This window comes from Schistocerca gregaria, chromosome 2 (assembly GCF_023897955.1).
Source record: "Schistocerca gregaria isolate iqSchGreg1 chromosome 2, iqSchGreg1.2, whole genome shotgun sequence".
Classification (NCBI taxonomy): domain Eukaryota; kingdom Metazoa; phylum Arthropoda; class Insecta; order Orthoptera; family Acrididae; genus Schistocerca; species Schistocerca gregaria.
Window position 1 is genome coordinate 310487119 of NC_064921.1, and position 18039 is coordinate 310505157.

The following is an 18039-nucleotide window of genomic DNA, read 5'->3' on the forward strand; positions in this document are numbered from 1 at the left end:
GCTTTTCTATTATTCTGTGTTATTTTTTCAACGTATATGTCTGGTCCAAGTTCTATGAGCTATGCTACTTGGCAGCGACGCAGCATGCGAAAGTTTCTTTCGTTTATAAGCCCTGTACACGATACTGAACACCGTGTGAAACAAATACGTAAAATATTAGGGATACACGGAATTCCTGATTCTCAAGCTGTTAAATTGAGCCAAACATTAGGAACATTACCCTATACTCTTGATCTTTGCGCAAAATGCGGACATATGTTCTCATTTCATACTGAATTAATCATTCTGGAGGAAGAACGTTTAGTTTTTGAGATGTTTCATTTAAAAGTTAAGGAATTTAACAAGTATTTTAAAATACAATCCTGGAAATTGAAATAAGAACACCGTGAATTCATTGTCCCAGGAAGGAGAAACTTTATTGACAAATTCCTGGGGTCAGATACATCACATGATCACACTGAGAGAACCACAGGCACATAGACGCAGGCAACAGAGCATGCACAATGTCGGCACTAGTACAGTGTATATCCACCTTTCGCAGCAATGCAGGCTGCTATTCTCCCATGGAGACGATCGTAGAGATGCTGGATGTAGTCCTGTGGAACGGCTTGCCATGCCATTTCCACCTGGCGCCTCAGTAGGACCAGCGTTCGTGCTGGACGTGCAGGCCGTGTGAGACGACGCTTCATCCAGTCCCAAACATGCTCAATGGGGGACAGATCCGGAGATCTTGCTGGCCAGGGTAGTTGACTTACACCTTCTAGAGCACGTTGGGTGGCACGGGATACATGCGGACGTGCATTGTCCTGGTGGAACAGCAAGTTCCCTTGCCGGTCTAGGAATGGTAGAACGATGGTTTCGATGACGGTTTGGATGTACCGTGCACTATTCAGTGTCCCCTCGACGATCACCAGAGGTGTACGGCCAGTGTAGGAGATCGCTCCCCACACCATGATGCCGGGTGTACGCCCTGTGTGCCTCGGTCGTATGCAGTCCTGATTGTGGCGCTCACCTGCACGGCGCCAAACACGCATACGACCATCATTGGCACCAAGGCAGAAGCGACTCTCATCGCTGAAGACGACACGTCTCCATTCGTCCCTCCATTCACGCCTGTCGCGAAACCACTGGAGGCGGGCTGCACGATGTTGGGGCGTGAGCGGAAGACGGCCTAACGGTGTGCGGGACCGTAGCCCAGCTTCATGGAGACGGTTGCGAATGGTCCTCGCCGATACCCCAGGAGCAACAGTGTCCCTAATTTGCTGGGAAGTGGCGGTGCGGTCCCCTACGGCACTGCGTAGGATCCTACGGTCTTGGCGTGCATCCGTGCGTCGCTGCGGTCCTGTTCCAGGTCGACTGGCACGTGCACCTTCCGCCGACCACTGGCGACAACATCGATGTACTGTGGAGACCTCACGCCCCACGTGTTGAGCAATTCGGCGGTACGTCCACCCGGCCTCCCGCATGCCTACTATACGCCCTCGCTCAAAGTCCGTCAAGTGCACATACGGTTCACGTCCACGCTGTCGCGGCATGCTACCAGTGTTAAAGACTGCGATGGAGCTCCGTATGCCACGGCAAACTGGCTGACACTGACGGCGGCGGTGCACAAATGCTGCGCAGCTAGCGCCATTCGACGGCCAATACCGCGGTTCCTGGTGTGTCCGCTGTGCCGTGCGTGTGATCATTGCTTGTACAGCCCTCTCGCAGTGTCCGGAGCATGTATGGTGGGTCTGACACACCGGTGTCAATGTGTTCTTTTTTCCATTTCCAGGAGTGTATATATGCGTTAACAAAAATAATTTCACAGATATTTTAATTCCGATATATTAGAAGGTCTTAAGAAAATATCTGAAAATTTCACCTTTCTTCTGTAAATAGAGTATGGAGAAAAGTGCCTCACACACAAAAAATTAAAATTACAGGAAATGAGCTTGTATACACAAACCTTAGTCTGGAGCCGACCAAATGAATCTGTGGCGCACAAGTGAATCTGTACACGATGGATTACAAGAGTTAGTACACGTAAAAATGAATTCCCGGAAAAGATAAAGTTCCGCTGCCCATGCTGCGTATGACTAGGTAGAGTGTTTGCGATATTGTAAATCAACCTGGCAGCCACTACAGGACTTTTATTCATAATACGAAGAAAGTAACTGACAAATTCCATGAATTTCTGCGCACACTAAAGGCTTAAGTCTGTAAAACAAATTCAAGAAATTTTACATGCAGACACGAGCACTGCAAACGCCTTGTGAGAAACGGAAGGCAGATGTGGATTTCTGGTTAGACCAACATACAGCGATATCAGGAGCAGTAGAACATTGATATCAGTAGCTGAATTTGTTGTGAATGGAAATGTATGGCAGAGGGGGTGTTACTGTGAACAGTTCAGTGGTGGGTTGTTAACAGAATGTAGGCAAACAAACACTAGATACAACAGTTTAGGAATACCTGCCGATGTCACAGGCAGATAACGAAGAGAGAGAGAACGTTTATGAGTATATTGAACGTGTAATTCAGTATGTAAATGGGGAAGATAATCTAACGAAAATAAAAGACTGCAACGCAGTATTACGGAAAACAAGAGAAGACATTGTTACAGGAGGATATGGGCTTGGTAGTAGAAATGACAAAAACTTGTTTTCGGTGCCATTGTGGTCTTGGTACTGTCTTGTATGTCCCTAGACTTGATCCATGGGCCGAATCATGAAGAAAGTATTTCAAACATGCGTGGTGTTTGTCTCAAGCTGTGCTATCCTCCGTAGTTCGACATTTCAAGCTGGATTTTGTTGACTACACTTCTTACAGTTAGAAACACAACCCTGCATTTCTGTACTCCTATTATCACAAACGCAATTGAAAATTTGTTGGAAGGTCTTTTGGGGCCAAACTGCTAGGTCAACGGTTCCTAAGCTTTCGCACTACTTAATCTAACTTAAACCAACTTACTCTAAGGACAACACACACATCTATGCCCGAGGGAGAACTCAAACCTCCGACGGAGGGAGCCGCGCGGACCGTGACAAGGCGCCCAAGACCGAGCGGCTACCTCGCCTGCCTCAGAAATACAACGGAGTGCTTCAATACACCGGCAATTGAAAATAATTTTTTTCCCTCTATTTTATCAAAAACCGTCATTTTGAGACCATGATTCTAAATGAAGCATTTACTTTGTAATTTGTCTCACAGTTTTTGTGGTGCCGCTGTGGGCAGCATAACGTATTTCAGTGGTATATCAGGATAGCTTTTGAATTTTGTTTGAGAATAGCTTCTCACTCACATCAGTTTCGTACGAATAAGTTCCATTCGCAGAATTCGGCTGAATACTTGGAAATGGCAGTGGAGCTGGTGCAGTGGCTCCTCTGTTCATAGCAGCAGTTCCTGAGTCTGTTGGTCAGCGGCTTTATCCACTGCACCAAGTGAGCCTGCTGTTGTTCAAGTTGTCATTGCTGATGTTTTTGAACATGCCGTGTAAATGTTTGCTGGCAGAGTTAAAGAATCTCTGGGTCCATGTTTTCTTTCATTGAATGCGTGTTGGGTTTGAATTCTGTGCACCTGAACTTCGACCAGAATCCCATCATCGTAGCCACATTTGAAGAAAATTATTTCATTCTTAAACGTCCGTAAATCTTCACAAAACTGATTTCATGACAGCAGTTGGTAGTCCATACTGCAATCCATAGTCCACCTCACTGGAGAGGAACCAAGCTTCAGTAGTGTGCGTCGATGATGTCAGCTGTTTTCATTCAGTGAACGATATGTCTTTGGTGGTGCTCCTGTTCACTGTTGATTAAGACATTCCAGACATCACCGTCAGAAGCAGGTGGAAGCAGCCAGGAGCGTTACCTGTGTGTTCATGCAACACAAACTCTTTGACTCGATAATGTTGATATTTTCCGTGTTGAAATCTAAGTAGTTATTAAGTTAAAAATTCTTTCTTAAGAAATGGAAAAGATAACAAACAGAAAGCTGTAATGCAGGTGCAGGTTGCCATAGCCGTAGAAATTTAAAGAAGACAAAACAATAGCGACCATTATTTTACGTTTGGATCTCTCTTTAAAATATCGAACTTCGAGAGATTGTCTTTCTACGCGTGGTCTCAGTATGTGGTGAACGTAGGACGTATCCCAGCGCAAGGACAGCCATTGTTATTCTCGTCGTTTTGCCTTGCTGTGGCTTGAAGTACAGTTTGCCAATGTCTGTATTGTTCAGTGTCTGTGTAGCCTAATATAATGTCTGATGGGACAGACAGCAACAATTCACAGTTGCTGTAAATATTACGAAATGGATTCAGAAATTGCGAATATGTTTTCACGACACGCGTCTATTAAATTCGTGGCACATGAATCCATTTCGTAGTATCTACAACGTCTCTGACTCGTCAAACAGTGTCTGTTCGTTCAGACATACACGCATGCCTGAAAGCCATTTTAATGTAATATGCAGCCACTGTGTATGCAGAGATTGTGTAAATCATTGGTATACATGCCTCAACGGGCTAAAATGTCGATGATAAAGATCAGAAAGTGTGAGCACAGATGACATAGGCAACATACGACATATGGGAGTTTGAGTCTCTCCACGGCACGGCGTGCACGGATAGCCGAAGTTGTTAAGGTGACCGTTCCTGGTAAGCGGGAAGTCGTACGGAAGTTTTGTGTCAATTTAAGTGCCATGTCTCCTAATAAATTGGTCGGTAAACTGTTAGATGTCTGGGACTTGAGAGATATTAGAGATTATCAACTGTGACAACGTAACATATTTTTAAAGCAATGGTTTCCATTGCCTTCTGCATCCTCATGTCGTTGATCATAGCTGATTTTTCCGCAAATAGGGGCAGTTTGTTAGCCCAAGGGCAAAAGAGCGTCCTGAACCTCTGTCCGCTCCTCTGCACTTTGTGAGAAGGCTGTTGGCAGGACGAGAGTGACTTATGGCGGAAATCGGCTGGCAGTTAAGATTATTTATTAAAAATTTAAGTGGTGGCGTAGTTCGAACCTGGGACTGAGGACGTTTTGTTTACTGATCAAAGGCGCTTCCCGTAGATCGCGGGTGCATTAAAGACACGTATCGTGTACCCACAGGACATGTTGTCCGTAACTGAAAAGTGTCGTGGTGATCACTCCATTGGCAAAATATTCCGGACTAATCCCCTGTTTGGCCCTCGTGGAGGATAATTTTCTATGAGTTGGAGCTTGCAATGTCAGAAGTTTGAACTTGGAAGTGAAACTCGAATACCTGGAAATGGAAATGCTAGGGCTCAATATAGATGAAGTGGCAGGTAGTGAAATGGAAAGAAAACAAGGATTCTGGTCAGATCAGCTTATTAGCAGGAGCAGTAGTAGAATACGGCATCCTGGGAGTAGCATTCACTACGAATAGGAAGGAAGGCAGATACTGGCTTACTGTGAACATTTCAGCGATAAGGTTGTTGTCATTAGAATCGACAGCAAACCAACACCGACAACGATAGTTCAGGGATACATGTCGACGTCAGAAGCCGAACTGAAGAGATAGAGGATGAGGATTCCAAAAAGATACACTATGTGATCTACAATATCCTGACATCCCCAAAGACATACGTTTTTCAAACTAGGGCCATTGTGCTGCCACCTATTGCCGTGTACTCTATATCAGCGACCTCAGCAGTCATTAGACATTTTCAGAGAGCAGAATGGGGCGCTCGGCGGAACGTACAAACTTCGAACTTGATCAGGTGATTGGGTGTCACTTGTGTCATACGTCTTCACGCGAGATTTCCACACTCTTAAAAATCCTTAAGCCCATCCACTGTTTCGGATTTGATAGTGAAGCGGAAACGTGGAGAGAGACGTACAGCACAAAAACGTACAGGCCGACCTCGTCTGTTGACTGACACAGACCGCAGACAGTTGAAGAGAGTCGTAATGGATAACAGGCAGACACCTATTCAGACCATCACACAGGAATTCCAAACTGCATCAGGATCCACTGCAAGTACTATGACAGGAGGCAGGTGAGAATACTTTGATTTCGTGGTCGAGCGGCTTCTCATAAGCTACACATCACGCCGGTAAATTCCAAACGAACCTCGCTTGGTGTAAGGAGCGTACATATTCATTTGCTGGCACTATTTCAGCACATTACTAAATTGATGTTTTAAGCACCTTCTTGCTTCTCACTGTTGAAGAGCAGTTCGGGGATGGCGACTGAGTCTTTCAACACGATCGAGCACTTGTTCATAATGCACGGCCTGTGGCGGAGTGGTTACATGACAATAACATCCGTGTAATGGACTGGCCTGCACAGAGTCCCGACCTGAATCCTATAGAACACCTGTGTGATACTTTGGAACGTCGACTTCGTACTGCGAGGCCTCACAGACCGACATCGATACTTTTCCTCAGTACAACAGTCCGTGAAGAATGGGCTGCCACTTCGTAAGAAACCTTCCTGCACATGACTGAACGTATGCCTGCGAGAGACGAGGCTGTCATCAAGGCTAAGGATGGGCCAACACGACACTGAATTTCAGCATTACCAATGGAGGGCCCACGAACTTCTAAGTTAGTCAGGGGTCCGGATACTACTGATCATATAGTGTAGTTCGGTATGAGAAGGGAGATAAAAATGTAATTGCCATGGGGGAATGTGGATGCTTTAGGAACGGAAGAAGTGGAAGGAAGGATTACAGTGGAATATATGATTGGTAGCAGAACTGAAAAAGGAAAAAGGCTAATTGAGTTCTGCAATAAATTTCAACTGTGATTTCAAATACTCTGTCAAGTATAAAAAAAGGAGGGGGTCTTCTTGGAAAATGCCGGGAGATGCGAGAAGACATCATTTACACTACATCACCGTCAGGAAGAGATTCGGAAATTAGATAGTGGATTGTAAACATCTAGTAGTAAATACACAATCAGATGATGATTTAGTACTGCTGAAGAGTAGGCTTGATGAAGAGCAGGCTGCGGTTCAAGGGGTTAGTCAGGAAGAATCAATGTGCAAACACTACGACACGAAAGTACTAAGAAATGAACAGCTAAGTTTGAATACCTCTGAGGCTATAGATACTCCAAAAAGGAATAGCTCAGGAGACAGTTCATTTTAAAAGGAATTGACATCTATGAGAAAGTCGATCACAGAAGCTGGAGAGAAAAACGCAGGGACAGAGAAGGAGACTGTGAAGAAACCATGGGTAACAGAAGGCATACTTCAGTTGATCGATGAAAAAAGAAGATGCAAAATGAAATGAATAGGACGTGCGGGGATACTAAGACGAAGGGCCGCATGAGAAATGTGCAGAAACCGAAAGAAAATGATTGTCGTAAGAACTAAGCCTGCACATAAAAAAGTCAAAACAGCTTTGGTGGTATTAAAAGCAAGAGTAATAACATCAAGAGTGCAACGGGAATTCCAGTGTTAAACGCAGGGGAGAGAGCGAATAGGTGGAAAGAATAAGGTGAAAGGCTCTATGAGGGGGAAGATTTGTCTCATGTGATAGAAGAAGAAAGAGGAGCCGATTTAGAAGACATGGAGACCCGGTATTGGATTCAGAATTTTAAAGAGCTCTGGAGGACATACGATGCAATAAGGCAGAAGGGATAGATAACATTCCATCATAATTTCTAAAATCATTGGTGGGAGTGGCCACAAAACGGCTCGTCACGTTGGTGTATAGAATGAATGAGTCTGGCGACATACCATCTGAATTTCGGAAAAACACCATCACACAATTCCGAAGATTGCAAGAGTCGACAAGAGCCAGAATTGTCGCACAGTCAGCTTAACTGTTCATGCATCCAAGTTGATGACAAAAATAATACACTGAATAATACAGAAGGAAACTGAGGATGCGTTAGACTACGATCAGTTTTAATTTAGTAAAGCTGAAGTCACCAGAGAGACAGTTCTGGCGTTGCTGTTGATAATGGAAGCTAGACTAAAGAAAAATCAAGGAACTTTCATACGATTCGTTGGTTTCGCCAACTAGAAAGAGCATAAAAATAATGAAAATTCATCTTTTTCCCGTGTTTGGGTTCTTTTGTACAAAATGATAATTTAAATTCGATTTAATTTTTATCACACTGAGTCCTTACGGACCAGCTTAATCGAACCTTCGCTAGTTAAAATCCGAGCATATTAAATCTAACACATTATGCTGTACTCCTAATGAAATTACTTTGTGACTGACGTTCCAGTGAAACGAGTGGTAAGACCCAGATGTCAAACTATCGCAGCTGTTTACCGCGCTCCAGACTTTCTGTCTGCCGTTGTGTCATTTCTATGGGTAGAGGCTGGAAGGGGACTGGTGGCGCAGCAGGCGGTAGAGTGTAACATTTCTGAACCGGTCTGACACTGGCCTTCAGTGTGACAAGCGAATACACCTGTAATTAAATTTAGTTTTAAACACACTATTGCGTGAGCCAGACACTATATGCGACTGTGATGTAGCTTTGATATGCGCTTCGACACTATGGTTTACCCGGGGTACGTGTTTGCTTACATTTGGTGCAACAGAGCAGAAGTTTGTGGATCCTCTTCTCCGGACGGCGGGGTAGCAATTTGCGGATCTGTTATCTTGAAACTACTTAATCAAGTCTCGTATGCGTTATGCCGTCGAAGTTCTCTGGGACCTTTCTTTCAAATGCCACAGAGAAAAACAACCGTAAACGACGAAAATTACTTGCGAACGTCAGGAAATTCACCACATTGCCCGCTATAACTTGGCGAAAACGACATCTCGATACATTTACTCATTCTGGTTATATTTTGGGTGGTCTTGTTTGCCTCACCTGTACTTTCAGATAATTTCGGAAGTTCTTAATCTGTTAGCACCACATCACTTCTCAAAACAACTGAATAAAGTTGCTCTTCAGGAAAAAGATACAGTGAGATAAAGTCCGCATAACAGCCGCTGTGCAGTATGTCAAATATGTGTGAATAAGTATGACGTTAAATGTAGCTCTATTATTTAGATTATGATGAAAAAACCCTAAATCGGAGAACAAAGACGATCAGGAATGAAAAGCTAAGCGTGACGAACCTTATTGCAATACAGAAAGATTGATCTGCATTTGGTGCCTCAAATTGCTTCACGATTACGGAGCGCTTTTTTAGGTTTGTAACCCATAAAGTCTTAGGTTGTGGATGAAAGCTTTGTAGTAGGGCCTTGAAAGGTATTTCACTCGACAGTGTTGTGATTCTAATTATGTTGTATGTGATGTATCCAGAGCGAGGTTCATGCTGTACTCTGAAAACGTGCGTCACGGATGTCGTTGGCGAGGTCACGCGCTGAGACGGTAATGGTGTGCGCGCTGACCCCAGCTGTTGACGTATGGCCCTCCTGGGTGCGCCGCTGCCTGGCGACACGCCACGAGTCCTCTGGGGCTTGTGACGGCAGAGTCTAGGACACGTGCACGACAGTCCACAACAACGTGGCATCCACTTATCAGGGGCTCCGGAAAGGTTTCCGTTGCACTATGGCCAAAGTTGACAAAAGATTCCGGGCTATTATGCCTCGGTCAAACGGATTTCACCTTAAAACCCAATCTTTCGTTTCCATTTGCGAAGTGAATTTTAAAGGGGGTCCGTAGCTTCTCTGAATGTCTGATTAACACACTGGCTTGCTGGTTTGATAGCGATCTTCCTTGAAAATGTCCTCAGCAGATGGAGACGGAGCGTTGCGTTTTAAGATGGAGTTCAAATGGCTCTGAGCACTATGGGACTTAACATCTATGGTCATCAGTCCGCTAGAACTTAGAACTACTTAAACCTAACTAACCTGAGGACAGCACACAACACCCAGCCATCACGAGGCAGAGAAAATCCCTGACCCAGCCGGGAATCGAACACGGGAACCCAGGAGTGGGAAGCCAGAACGCTACCGCACGACCACGAGATGCTGGCATAAGATGGAGTACATAGCATAATGGAACGCAACATTTTATTAAAATTGACATTTCTGGCCCTGAAAGCTTACATTTTACGGTATGCGCAAAACATTTTCCCCACAGATGTGCTACAGAAATTTTGAATGCATTGTCACCTAGACAGTATTATTTCTATAGTTTCTAAAGCACTTACAGCCTTTGGTCTAAACAAACTAACAGTGCGATTACACTAAAACCTTTTCTCATTTTCTCGACATTTACGCTATTTTTGGTTGGTATCGTTGTAAAGTCTATTCGTTAAATTAATTGTTTTACTTCAATTTAAAATTTCGTATGAATTACATTTCCCACATTTTGCTCTTTTGAACCACTGCACACGTTTCAGCACCGATTTTCAAGCCGACTTATGTGTAAACTACATCGCATCTCGCTCATTCACAACCTGTAAAATAATGCGTAGCATAAAGCTATACAGTTTACATCAGATTCTAAATCATTCTGGCCTCGAAAAGAAGTTTAGGTCTTATGTGCACTTTCAAAATGTTTCCGCAATGATTGGTCGCCTGACTGTACTCTTAACTACAATAAACCGTCAAGTGACCTGGCCATGTAGAGGCAAGTTAAGTAATACACAAAACAAGATGCAGAAACAACTGCTTTCAACTTTGTATGATTAGTTTGTACTAATTTCGAAAGATTTTATTGACGGGTTCTTCTGCACTCTGAGTTTGGATTATAATGTTGATAAAATTACTTAACTTTTCAATTCCACCTTTATGTCATTCAGAACGTATACCCTTTTCTTTTAGTCTCGTGAAACTTTCTTGAAATTAGTGAGTGGATAGCTAATGAATCTATCTTCATGGGTGGTAAGAAAATCTAACAGAATAGGAAAAGTGCACATTTAACTGGTTTTGAAGAAACCAACCAGTCGATACGAAATGTTCTCTTCATACCACCCCCTTTAGTCTTGAAATTATGTTTTTGTCAGGTTTCCGTCAACTCAACGAATTCTGGGGGGGAAATACCAATCAGGAGGCTTTTTTTTTTCATCAAAGCATTCCAAGCCAGCGAAGGTAATGCCTACAACAACATTTTCATTATCAGTACATTAACTGAGATTTTTAAGAGAGATATTTAGGTTTGACGACAATTTATATTTCAGCTTCTTGTATTTCGTTCCTGCTCCTTGCGCTTCCTATTTATTTTATTCGTAACTGATTTATTTTGATATTTCCCTGTCTTTTCCGCAACATTTGTGAGTATCCTTTAGTTCTGAAGGATGTTACCCAAGGTTACCTCGCAGTTCTTATTTCTCTGTCAGAGTTGTTCATTACACTTCCGCTGAACTTTTTACAGTGGTGGCCGTTATCGCAGCACTTATAGCCTTAAAGAATTCAAACGTACCTCATAACTTCTCTCTACATCAGTATTCCATTTCATTTCCCACTGATTCGTTTGAACAATTATTCTAAATCTGAAAACGAACATTTACGGTTTCTCTCGAGCTGCTACTTTTTCTGTAAATCTCAAGAAATGAATTTCCCATGACGCTGCACATATTTCTGCAAGAGAAGTGCAATGTGTTTTGCTGCTACTTTACCTTTTCAAGAAATATAAGTCTGCAACGGCAGTCTAGTAATCTGTTAGAGTTAATATCAAGTTTGTTATGTAGAGGCTTCTTTGACCATGGTCAATAACTTTTATCTCAAGACATGGACGGAGTTACACCAATCCAAAGACGTATCGGAAGAAACACTGTTAAGCAGGATTACATATATGCATGTAAATCGCAATTTGCCAGTATTTTTAAGACCTTTCTCCATTAAAGAGCTCGTGTGTCAGTCACAAATGCAACAAAGATCAGAACTTAATAAAGCTTAGGGTAAAAAGTAAACATCATCAAAAATTCTTAACATAAATTTTGTAACAAAGATTCGCCGGTGTTACTATATGTTTAGGGAAACTAAGAAAGGAAGAGTTAATGTACAGTTGGAAATGTATATATCTGTCACTTATGTTTTGATTGGGGTCATCCGTTGTCTATCATAAGGCACATATCACTATCACTCCTCGCTGTAGTTATCACTTCTAACACATCTGTAGCGAATGGAATCAACTTGTTCACATCTTTTTTCTAATAGTAATGGACCCTATGCACCAACTTCCACTCAAAATAATGCCATCTTTAGTTTGGTGCCTTTATGAAATTTAAGAAACTATACTTTGGCTACAACATCTCTGTTCTTTCTCTCACAGCAAAACTTATTTTTGGTTTTCTCAGATTCATTTGACAGATTTCACATTTTAAGTACATAAGGTACAATCTCCCCTTAATGTACGGGTGTATGTGCGGTGTGTAAGACTTAGTCCCTCCTGGTCTATATGGTAGTTTCTCGCTGTCGTCGCCGGACATCGGTTGTTCTGCAGAATGTCACCAACTGTATGCTGGAAATAATTTTGCCAGGTTACTTAACAATGAATTACAATGCTTTATTTGGTTTAAAAGACGAAAGACTTGTCTGCCATTTCTGAGAAAAAATAACAAAGGAAGGAAATTAAGGTGTCAATAATAAAATAAAAACTTAACAATGGAAATAAAAAGTAGCTGATTTGCTGCCTGTGTCTCCGTAATATGTCTTTATCCGCTTGCCGCCCTTGAAACCGGCCGAATTAATATGGAAAACATTCTTCAACCTCAGTTTTCACTCCTTTTCAACGACTTCTCGTAATTCCCAAGTACTGTTATGATCCCCCATTAAAACGTGATTTTTGAGCAGTGTTTCAAACTAGAGCCAGTAGGACAATACTGGTGACTTTTTTTGTGATACTCAGCAACGTAACACCTCTCGAGAAAAGCGGTGGTCACTGGACGAAGTTTTCTTTCATTTGCTTATTTAATTTAATATTTTGATTTTATGTATCCAGAAACATAGTAAAAATCTTTCTGTTTTGGTTCGATTTCTACATTTAATGTAGGACATAATAGAAACGAAAAACAGAAAATTGGTTGCTTCAGAAACCGGTTATTCTGATTGCTGTTAGCAGTCAGATTAAACTGGTATGAAAAAAAAATCGATATCACCGAACCGCGATAACCGACATCCCTAGCAGGCACAGTATCAGAATTATAGACAAAGCGAGTCTTACAACGCAATGGGAGATCGGAAACACCAGGTGCCAGAAATTCGGGAAACCTTCACGGCAAACTGCCTAGAAAACATGCATCATATGTAGCAGCTGTAATATAGAACGCCACATTAAAGGAAGCACTTAATCTTAGGATTTATAGGAAAGCGAAAAATAGTAGTAGCCGTACAGATATACAGGAATGGTTAGCTAAGCCAGCAAGGCAGTTAAAAAAACAAACAAACAACCCATAAAATTATTATTACGCAGGTTGCTAGTTCGGCAGGCAGGTAACAAGTGATGTGAGTTTACCTGCTCTCTTACAAAAATAGGTATCTTTTCCTCAGAGGTACGAGGAATTTTCTTTAGCAAATATGATCTGTGGAAAGCCTCAAGAGCAACTAAAGCATGGAGTGAAATCTCTTTCTGGGTTTGCTCTTGAATTCAGCATACAGGGTATTAATAATGACTAATTCTCCTGTAAAGCACACACACACACACACACACACACACACACACACACACACACACACACACACAGTCACACACAAGCAGAAGGAAACACTTTACAAGGAAATTATACAAAATTAACGCGGACAACCACACAACAGGTGATACGTCAGACTAGTGGCTTACAGAAATGTCTTACGTACACCATTAACCAAGCCATACAACCCAGCGATGTGGTAAGCAGGACACCACGTGTTCGCCAGAAACAGCGAATACGTGTCCAGAATATATAAACGAGAACCTTCACTCACAACAGAATATTTGGGGAACGACCTTAAACACCAGCTGTATACGAAACTAACCAGTATGCATGGGCTGACACATCAGTGAATACTCGCTATTACAAAAAAATCGTTCAAATGGCTCTGAGCACTATGGGACTTAACATCTGAGGTCATCATTCCCCCCCCCCCCCCTCCCCGGCCCCCGGCCGGCCGGAGTGACCGTGCGGTTCTAGGCGCTTCAGTCTGGAACCGCGTGACCTCTACGGTTGCAGGTTCGAATCCTGCCTCGGGCATGGATGTGTGTGATGTCCTTAGGTTAGTTAGGTTTAAGTAGCTCTAAGTTCTAGGGGACTGATGACCATAGATGTTAAGTCCCATAGTACTCAGAGCCATTTGAACCATTTTTTCATCAGTCCCCTAGAACTTAGAGGTACTTAAACCTAACTAACCTAAGACATCACACACATCCACTCCCGAGGCAGGATTCGAACCTGCGACCCTATCGGTCGCGCGGTTCCCAACTGAAGCGACTGAAGCCGCTCGTCCACACCGGTTGGCTCGCTATTACAGGAAAGACCTCACAATAAAGTCCATATACACTGATGGTAAAAGAATCACGACACCAAAAAATAATTAAGGTGGAGAAATCAAATTCCTGGAATACTTTTTTTAATCTAACATGTTTAAGGTCACAGGTTAATGTAAACGAGAGGTAAGTCATTGGAAATGTGAAATATTTGTACATCAGTAAGTGGTATAATCGCTAGAAAGTTGAATACAAGTATGCAGGTGTGATGCATTGTGTTGTACAGTTGCCGGGTGTCACTCTGTGGGATGGAGTTCCATGCCTGTGGCACTCAGTCGATCGATACAGACGGTTAACGCTGTCTGTAAATTACTGTGTTGTCGTCCGATGATGTCTCATATGTACATCGACTGGAGACATCTGATGATCAAACAGGCCAAGGCAATATGTCGAAACTTTTAGCCCGTGTTGGATTACTATAAGGGTATGTGGGCGACAGTTGTCCTGTTGGAAAACACCCCCTGGGTACCGTTAATGAATTACGGTGCTACATACAAATTTGCAGTCAGTTTGCGCAGGATAGCCATAAGAGTACTCCCGCTGTCTTACGAAATAGCACCAAAGACTGTAACTCTGGGTGTAGGTCCAGTGCGTTCAGCACACAGACAGAAGGGTTGGTTGAGTGCCCTCAACTAACCTTCTTATAACCAACATTAGGCCATCACTGGCACCGAGGTACAACAAGATATCATCAGAAAACACATAAAGGCTCCAGCCTGTTCTCCAAAGAGCTCTAGTTTGACACCACTGGACTCGCAAATGGCAGTGTTTTGGAGTTAGTGGAATGCACGGTAATATGTGTGTGACTCGGAGCTGTCCTTGGGGTAACGGATGTGTAACAGCTGCTTGTGCCACTATGGTACCATTTGCTGTTCAGATTTCTGTTACAAATGCAGTAAGATGCGCCAGAGCCATTCGTCGAACACGATGGACTTCCCTCTCGATTGTGCCACGTGCCTGTCCGGAGACCAGTCTCCTTGCGTCCGTACATTCTCGTGATCACCGCTGCCAGCAATCATGTAGAGTAGCTACAGCCTTCTAAGTCTTTCTGCAGTATCGCAGAAGGAACATCCAGCTTCTCGTAGCCCTATTACACAACCTCGGTCCGCAGCTCGTGGTCGTGCGGCAGCGTTCTCGTTTCCCGCGCCCGGGTTCCCGGGTTCGATTCCCGGCGGTGTCAGGGATTTTCTCTGCCTCGTGATGACTGGGTGTTATGTGATGTCCTTCGGTTAGTTAGATTTAAGTAGTTCTAAGTCTAGGGGACTGATGACCTCAGTGCTTATGCTTAGAGCCACTTTGATTGTTTGTGTAGCACTTTTATTCACCTCACGCTCTATCTTGTCCTCCGTGTCTTACGAGAATTTTACATGCTAAACTTTATGTGAAGATGCACAAACCAATTTAGATATATCGATACATATTCTGAAACAACATCCTTTCTCTATCACTGCGGCAATCTCAAGTCTTTGGGAGTCCGTTTCACTTTCGACCAATGCAATTCGTCTGCAGATGCTGGATGATGTCATTCGAAGCATTTCAAAGAGTAACGCTGATACGTCTGTTGTTCTAACTCTGGGTGGGGCAGTGGAGGAGGATTTGTGCTGTGTACTGATGTTGAGAGTGAGTCGACATTTGTGTGTTGGAGGTTCTTGCTTTTATACGTATGCAATTATCATGAGGAAATGGATGAGATCATTAGAAGCAATTTGCTAACATGAAACTTAACTTTCGTGATGAGATTAGTTTGGCATGATGTCGTCAGTATGACTGGATACTGTAAAGTAGGTGCTTACAGGCTGCTAATGCGTTATTGTTTGGAAACTGGTTATTGCATTCATACATACATTGTTTTGCTTCCTGATAATGTAAACTGAAAGACATCAGTGTCTCCTGGTGTACAAAGATCAGTCTCTCAGTTGGTTAGAATTATATGTTACAAAGACATACCTCTTTGTAGAATCAAATCTTAGATTTATAGGGTAAATATCGCTACATGTCAGTAAAGGTATCTGCATGTATGTACTGATAATATACAGGTTTTTAATCCACTGCTCTCGGTTTCATCTGAAAACGAACCTCGTCATTTTTGTATTTCGGTTACTTGAGAGTGCCACACTGCTTGTCCGTCATCTTGTTACATTTTCATGCTCACTTCAGGACTCACCAACACACCGGTGGACAGGCATTCATCTGTTAAGCTGCCACGAAACAATATCAGTAATTAGCAATGCTTCTCTACATGCTGTTAGATTACGAATGCTGATAAATGCTACTTGTGTATTGCATTGTTTACCGCTGTTTATCAAGTATTGAATTATTTATTCATTATGCAGTATGCCAGTATTAGATAAGCACGCCCATTACTTTTCACTGCGGAAAACTTACGAAGAAATTTATGTTGCGAAAGCATTTTTTGTTCAAGAGTCATATCGCGCTTCCGATGTGTTTCTATAGAATTATGGTTATACATTCTGCATACCATGAAAACATAAGGATTGATTATCAATCTTTTGGTTTTTGTAAACACGAATATACAATTTCCAGCTGTTTACTGAATTGCTAGAAAAGGACACTTACATGGCATTCGTAAAGCTTAGTACAAAAACTAGTGGAGTACCACGCGTATAGCTATAGATCGCGGAGCATGGAAGGCTCTGGACGAAATATATTCAGCAGTGCAAGTCAAATTACTAATGGCCACCATTTAACAAATATTTGTGTCCAACAATGTGGTGACGGTAGTTTTGAATTAACCACATTCGAACGGTTTTGGCTTTACCCTCCCAAATATTTAATTACGTCCCCCGCAGAAGTAGTTACCTATATGCTGGGTATCACTAATTTAAATAAGCTTAGCGAGGGGAAATATAGGAACACGCTCAAAAATAAGAGGGGAACTTCCGTTTCTGAAACGGTAGTAATTCGTAGTTGGTGGTAGATCCGAAATAAAAATCACTGGAAAAAGTTACATGAAATGTCCTAGAACCAAACTGTGAAAATGGACTTAAAAAAACAACAGAGATGGTCTATCAAGATATAGAACAAGATCACCAAAGTCATCAGGAAGTGATAGTTGCAGTTGTACGGGTGACATGCTAACAAATAAAATTCTTAGCTTAGCCAAATTGATGTAAAACCACAACTGAGTAACAAGAGTTAAGGAAATAATAGAAATTGGTGTTCATTACAAAGAACGTTGGGAAGAGCCGCTTCTTGTAAGGTATCAAGACTTTTTATGTTCACATAGGTATATGACTATGGCACTAGTATTGTCCAAATCGTTGACAAATATAGAACGCTATTCTCTTTCAAGGTTGCTACGCCAGCACTTATATATTTAAGCGACAGACGTAAATTGTTGACACCCACACTGCTGGAAATTACGAGGTCGTTACAGAGAACTTCAAAGAGCAACTTCGCCGAAAACAGCTGAAATTGTGAATTAGTCTCTTAAACGCAAATTTGTCGAGAAACAGACTGTTCAGATCTGAGGAATGAAAGTAGCACTTTTAAAAAAGTAGACAGTGAATGAATAAAAAAAGCAATAAGAAAATATGGAAGAAGTTATTACTTAATTACTCAGTGAACGGTATTTACTAAAACAAACAGCTACATCGTCATGAGCTATATGAAAATGATGATAAATATAGTCCTAGAAAGACGAGGCTTCCACTTGTGTGAATACGATTTGACAGTGGTTATCAGGCCGGGATTGAAA